Source organism: Leptidea sinapis, chromosome 10 (assembly GCF_905404315.1).
Source record: "Leptidea sinapis chromosome 10, ilLepSina1.1, whole genome shotgun sequence".
Classification (NCBI taxonomy): Eukaryota; Metazoa; Arthropoda; class Insecta; order Lepidoptera; family Pieridae; genus Leptidea; species Leptidea sinapis.
The window spans coordinates 9,401,032-9,408,573 of record NC_066274.1 but is presented as its reverse complement, the minus strand read 5'-3'; the positions used below and the strand labels follow the sequence as shown (position 1 = coordinate 9,408,573).

Sequence of the window (7,542 nt, the reverse complement as noted above, 5' to 3'; positions counted from 1 at the left end):
AGTAATACGTCAATTGTAGCCACAAAAACCTCTAAGGCGGTAACAGAGCGACCTAATTAATGAAGGGCGAACCTGGGGCAAATTAATCCATATATAAAACCTTCTAGCTGCCCACCACATATGCTGCTTGAGTGACTTTTTCTATTTCATACATCTATTTCTTTCCTCAATGTTTACGTTGCAGAGGGTAGGGATTTTATGAATTTAATTATGTGGAGCATCAACACCGGAACCAATGTGCTTAAAAACTCTTATTTGTTTCAAATATTGTTTGTTTTTTTATTACATAATTCTGCTAGACAACCGATGAAGACAGGCCAGGAATATTACTTTTGTTTGCATGGCAAGCTACGTGTTACACTTGCGATAACTGCTTCTCTATCTCTAATGAAATGAAGAAATAGTTACTCACATAAAAGTAATAAAAAGTTAGTTAAGAGTAGGTCGAGTACTAACGTAGTTTTTAAGTCTGACTACCATGATTTTGAGTCTGGAAGTAGTTACTTGAAAATAAAGAGTTATTATTATTATATTATAACAAATTGTTAAATTAAAATTGGATTGATGAAGAAGATGGAGAGTTGAACAAGACATAGAAAGATGATGCGTCATTCAAACGGTTGACTCAGTTGGTAAGAGCATTCGAACGGAATTCGAAGGGTCACGGGTTCGAGTCCCACATCGCTCATAAATTTTGGTTACAAAAAAAAATATTTGTATAATTTAAATATCATATTGGAATAAAAAATTAGTATCGCGGGGGTTTGTTGTGACGCAAACTCCTACCCTTTCGCTCAAGCTCATTTAAGGCATTTAGTGTTTAAACGACCTTATTAACTCAAATATGTGACTGATTTGCGAACAAGGCATATCTCTATACGTTTTCACGGAATAATTTAAAATCCAAACGTTTTTATTACTACGATCGGAATGGGTACTAATTTACAAATTACAATATCAGTATTTTAAATCTTAGTTTTCATGAGGTGAGAATTTCAAAATGACTCTTAACCTTGTGATGAGGGTTGCTATCTTCACTGTTATAAGATACTTTGTCAATAATTGATGAGAAGTCAGCCTTTGATTTCGAAGTTAAGCGTGAAGCTTAATAAAGATGAAGACAATGATTTAATAAGAATATACAAATTATACATTTAAAAATAAAGGTATACTAATTCTTCTCTTCTTATTGTTTTCTCAAATTTTTATACAATTGCTGTGAAAAGGGAAACTTCCTTGCAAAGGATTATAGCTGATAAAGTAGTAATATGCAAGCACTATATAGCAGCTGGGTAAATTACTGGGCTAATTAATTTTCACATCTTATGTATCGAGTGACGAACGTAACTGTGATACTGCAAATAATTTAGGATAAAAATCTAGAATCCTGAAAGTGCACTGCGTTGTAATGGGCAGGACCTATCACTTACAATCTAGTGAATCTGTTACAAGTATTGTCACCTTTTCTCATAATAACACAGCGCTATTTCTTACACACACACACACATTCACGAACATTAGCACACGCGATTGCGCGAACCGCGCTCTTTATTGGCAGTTCTGTTTCTATTTGCTAAATTTAATCTACAATAAAACAGCAACAACAAACTTGGCTCACTACAAGACTCTATTATATGTTACATTTTCTTTTAATTTTAAACCTAAGATTTTTTGGTAATTTTAAAATTTATTGAGCTATAGTTTGTAAGTAGCAATGGGAAAAGTACTCAACAGTCACCGTTCAAGATGGCGGCCAGGTCGAAACCCGCCATCTTGAACGCCTTGCTTTGCTTAACACCTCATACCTTCTAAATATATATTTGAATGATATACAGTTAAAGACAATTATAATCTACATTTGATGCGTAAAAATATTTTCATATTCATTTAAATATGTATTAAGCCTGAATATATAAATTCTATCTAATATATAAAATTCTCATGTCGCGGTGTTTGTAGTTAAACTCCCTCGAAACGGCTTGACCGATTCTCATGAAATTTTGAGTGCATATTGGGTAGGTCTGAGAATCGGACAATATCTATTTTTCATCATACGATCAAGAGTTACTTTTGTATCGCGATTTTAATATCGGCAATACAACGTTTGCTGGGTCAGCTAGTATACTATATATAAGCATATCATCATATAAGCCTTGAGTGAAAAATCATCCAACTCATGGTGAAAATCAATATCCTGTACTTGGCTTAGGAGAAGGGCTAAATAGAACAGCAGAAAGCGATATTATTTGATGCTGTTTAATATATATTTTATGCCTCACATGTGCGACAAGCGAGATTGTGAAGTCTAGAATTTGATCCCCAGGTTAATTCTCAGTAGCAAGACAAAACCTTTGGGCCTGTAATAACTCAATAGGCTCGGCCTATTAATATGAATACCCTCAGGCTATTTAATAGTTAACGTATTATTAAATAGCCTGAGGCTACTGGTTCCATTCCCTAGCAAAGTTATCATTAAGAAGGTCATTTATTTATAGTACACATTTGTTTTGTACGTTTTCTGGGATCATGTATCAAAAGGATATCGCCCAATAAAAGACTTTCATCTACCCGACATAATTGTGTATTAGGCATAATAACTACCGTATCTATGTCAGTTAATTGTATAATCTTTTAAACACGATATGCTGCAACATTAAGTGTATTTGACGACCTGTATAGCCGAGTGGTTAGCGATCCTACCTACTAAGCTAGAGGTCCCGGGTTCGAATCCCGGTAGGTGCAAGCATTTATATGATGAATATGGATGTTTGTTTCCGAGTCATGGATGTTTAAATGTATTTATGTATGTTTTTATGAATTTATGTATGTTTAAGTATGTATATTGTATTGTATATATCGTTGTCTTGTAACCCATAACACAGGCTATATATGCTTAACTTGGGGCAAGACAATTTGTGTAAAAAGTGTGTCAATATTATTATTATTATTATTTATTTTTATAATTTTTCTCAGCCTTTCGCTGGTTTGCCTGCATTTACGGGTCGAAGCCAAGTAAATGCAGCGTGTTGTGTGTTAATTTTATGTGTCGGGTGGAACGTCGTGTTCGTCAATTTGTAAGAACTTTCTCACGATTCGGCATGTATTTAAGATGGCGGCTTTTTGTAAGGTGATGTTAAGAGTATCCTTTAATTCTAGTAGTTTGAGACTATGTAATAGATGGTTTGGGATAACACCTGTGGTGGAAAGGACTATTGGAATTACGTATACTTTATTTTGGTTCCAGATTCTAGCCACTTCATCGTTCAGTTCAGTATATTTGTTAATTTATTCAGAAATTGTTTTTTGTAAATTATGCGTGTTTGGAACAGCAATGTCTATCAGGTAGGTTATTTTATTTAATTTATCTTTGAGCGTCACTAATGTTAATATGGATTTGATTTTCATTTTCTATTTCTATTTGTGACTTTATTTCTTCTTTAATTCGATTTAAAATTTCCTGATTTAAGAGGTTGTTTTTTACAATTACTCTTCTTTGATCCGCAATTCTTTGTTCGGTAACGTTTAAGTCCGGATATTTTTGTAAGAAGAGTTCATGCAACTGTTTTCTGTAGGTGGTTAGGTCGGTCTCTAATTTGGTGATGTAGTAATAGGTGCGCATAATGAATAGGTTCATTTCTTTACTCCATTTCATGCGCACTCTCGGTTTACCGGCTTTGGTGGACGCGAGTAAAGAGGCATTTGCCTCCCTCCTATTATTATTATTATTATTTGCCAATTCTTCAATATTATTGGACTTCAATTTTATTGAAACGTGGTTGTGATATACCTCTGCTTTTCTTTAGGTGATATACAAGTTCTATAATAGCCTAAATGATTGAAATATTATGTAACAAAAATTTCTCTGATGTATTTTTACATACATTTTTTAACTTCTCGCTAAGCATTGTCTATTCTGTATTATGGATGCCAGATAATAATATATTCATTTCAATATACATACGTAAAACTTACATAAATACATATTAAAAAACTAAAACTTGGAAATGAATATTCACATATATCATACAGATGTTCTTTGCTCACTACGACTCGAACCCGGGACCTTTAGCTCAGAAATCAGGGGTGCCAACGACAAGGCTATAAGGCCGTAAAGAGTTTTGAAGATAAAAATTGTAATCATACAAAAAATAAGTATAGAATTAACAGTCTTATTAAGAATTCAGATGTCGTTATTTAACAATAGTTGCAATGTTGCAGTCATAAACTGCGAAAACAATTAATAGTTTTGAGGTAAGAATCTGTTGTGTGGATTCTAAAAGTGGCGGTTTGACATTTCAGGCATGCGCAGTACATTCCGTCGTCGAGCCTTCGTAGTGCGACGTATCGCATCATAAGGCTCGCACGCGGCTTGAGCTGAACGAGCGCCCTGGATCGAGAACTTGACCACGTGTGTTGTGTCTATGACTTTAGACATTACACGTCTGTGCTGTTAGATATAAAGTGATTATTTCTAGTGAAGTGAGTGAAGTTCTTTGGTTGTTCTTATGTTATTTTGGTAAGTTTGTCATCTTTAATACTCCTAACATAATATTATTTTTGCCGGCTTGATTATAGGTATCACAACGGCACAGAACGGCGCCTTTTTCTACCGCTAAGCAATAATGTGTAAGCATTATTGTATTTCAGTCTGAAGGACGCCGTAGCTGGTGAAATTACAAGGTCAATGGGACATCGTATGTCTCAAGGTGACGATCGCAATTGTAGTGCCGCTCAGAATTTTTGGGTCTTTTAAGAATCCTGAGCGGCACTGAATTGTAATGGGCAGGGTGTATCAATTACCATCAGCTGAACGTCCTGTTCGTCTCATCCCTTATTGTCAAAAAAAAACAAATTATCTATTATATTACTCGTACGTGTTCATATTTAGAAGGAATAAGAAATATACTGTTTGTGTATTATTTTTCTTCATACTTAGAACACACTCCCTTAAGGGCCGGTAACGCAACTCTTGACTCTTTGGTGTTGCTCACTCTCCGGCATGGATAACCTTAATTGATATAATTTATTCATAAACAAGAACACTCAAGTGACCGATTAGATTGCTATTACATGAGTCACAATATTTCAACTCAAATTCAAATATTTTTATTCAAATTCAAATATTTTTATTCAAAATAGGACGTGACATCACTTTTTCAAGTCAAAAACTACCACCCATTCCAAAACGAATGCCACAGACCTGAAGAAAATAGTTTTTTTTTATCAAAAAAAATGTTTACAAAGTAATATCGTACAATTAAACATAATATTTAATAGCCTGAGGGCGATCGCTCCATTCCCAATCTGTAGCATCATTAAGAATGTCATTTATGTTATAGTAACCTTTACCAAAATTACGTTTTTAACAATTCTTTTGAATAACGTTATATTTTTGTTTTTAACATTTTCTGAAGTCTGTAAAAGCATATACAAAAGACTTACTAACTCGACTTAGCCGAGTAGTAGGCATTATAAGTTTTTGTCTGTTCCTGTATGTCTCTACATACCCAATAAGAAGTGAAAATATTTTGAATTTTATATAATAGCTAATAAGTACGAATACAAAAATATATAAAAAGTATTCTAACATAAAATTTTCTTCTATCATAAAACTTCTTCCTTATGTCTCAATGACGAGGGCAATTGTACTGCTGCTAGGAAGTTTTGAGTTTTTCAAGAATCCTGAGTTGTACTGCTTTGTAATGGGCAGGGTGTATCAATTACCATCAGCTGAACGTCCTGCTCGTCTCAGCCCTTATTAACATAAAAATTTGAAAAATCTCAGCAATTCTTGTATTACTATTAATATAACATTACCCAATGGAATAGATACAACATATAGTTTTCGAAGAAGAAGAAACAATATATACCACTTGGATGTGTGACGATCCTATGTGGTGTGTAGGTTTTCAAGAAAGTTTCTTCCATGTTTGTACATCTATTTCTTCCAAAGAATGGAATGAGTTTCCTTGTGAGGTGTTTCCAGGACGGTACGACATGGGTACCTTTGAAAACTGGGTACCTGAAAGATCACCTAACCTTACCTGATCACGAAACATAAGGTGACTCATACGGTCAATTATTATATTAAATAACTATCTGACACGGGAAACGTTGTTTTGTCATATAAATTATTTTTAGAGTTAGACCGTTTCGTTGAAAATGCAACACTACTTTTTTTTTCTAAAATCAAAGAATTTTTCTAAAATAAACGTAGGCGAAGTTACTCCTTATTACATCAGCCACCTGAAAATAAATGTCCCGTCAAAACGAACAGACAGACAGACAGACAAAAATTGTAAATAAAATATTTTCGTATGTATATGTAGTAAAAAGCGGTATTTCAATATAACAAATTGACACTCCAATTTTATTTATATTATGTATAGATTTAAATTTGCTAAATGATTATAATTTCAAACCATATGTGTTAAGTTTTACAAAATATAAAATAATAATAAGAACAGCACTCCAATAGACTATAATAATGTTTCTGTTTCAAACTGATGCAGACGCTTAAAATAAAACTAAATATTTTCGTTACGAAATTTTTAAACAAGAAGAGTTGGTACATTTAAAATTGGGTCAGCTAGTAACAAATAATATAGCAAACGTTGTATTGCCAATTAAAGTAATAAAAAAAAAAATTTTGGGCTATAATAAATAGGTGACGACCGATTCTCAAACCTACCAAATACTCATATATCGTACATAAAATTTATCGTACCACAATAATCATTATATTCGATTGCCATCTTGCAACTCTATTGCGTATCTGTGGATGGAATAGAATAATATTCAAATCGTGATACAAAAATAGGTGTTGATCGTAGACGGGTAAAAATTTGATGTTGTATGTATGTTTTAATGCTGAATCATAATAAAATAAAAATAAAAAAATTGTCAAAAAAATTAAAATTTTAAATAACATTTAGGGATGTGAAAAAAATGTTGGCCGATTTTCTGACCTACCCGATATAAACAAAAATCTTCAAACAAATTGGTTTAGCCGTTTCGGAGGAGTTTGGTAACAACACCGGGACACGAGAATTTTATATATAAGATATTCATTATATTTCTGATGACCACTTCGTAAACAAATGGCGTTCTCAGAGAGTACAAGAAACTCTCTTAGTTTTCTATTTTACACTCTTCTTCTTTGTAATATATCATTGCAATTGATAAAATTATTACATAATCATCATTTCAAGTGTGTCATATTCATAAATGTATACATATTGGAAATTACGATCTTATCGGTTACTTTCAATTAATGAAAATTATAAATTTATATCATCATCATATCACCGTAACACGTCCACGAAATATATAATATTTTACTGTCATTGTTATTGTTACAAAATAATAATAATCTACTCCCAGGCTGTCCGATCTATAAGATATTCAGGTGTGGAGTAGTAGGATTTACGACAGAGCCATTTTTTGATAAAGGACTTTACTGCCCCAACAGCCATCCGTCTGTAGAGCTATGTGCTCTGCCTACTGCCACTTCAGTTTTGCAACCATCTGGCCTATGTCAGT

The 7,542-nt window shown here is 33.1% G+C and overlaps 1 protein-coding gene across 1 annotated transcript in view; it reads left to right on the top strand.

Annotated features, from left to right (window-relative positions):
• Window positions 1-4,352: 4,352 nt before the first annotated feature.
• LOC126966579 (uncharacterized) overlaps window positions 4,353-7,542 on the top strand; it is a 121,841-nt gene continuing 118,651 nt past the window's right edge. Inside the window, exon 1 of the mRNA XM_050810714.1 lies at window positions 4,353-4,516. The gene's annotated coding sequence lies outside the window, so the exon portion shown is untranslated. The remainder of the gene's footprint in view (window positions 4,517-7,542) is intronic.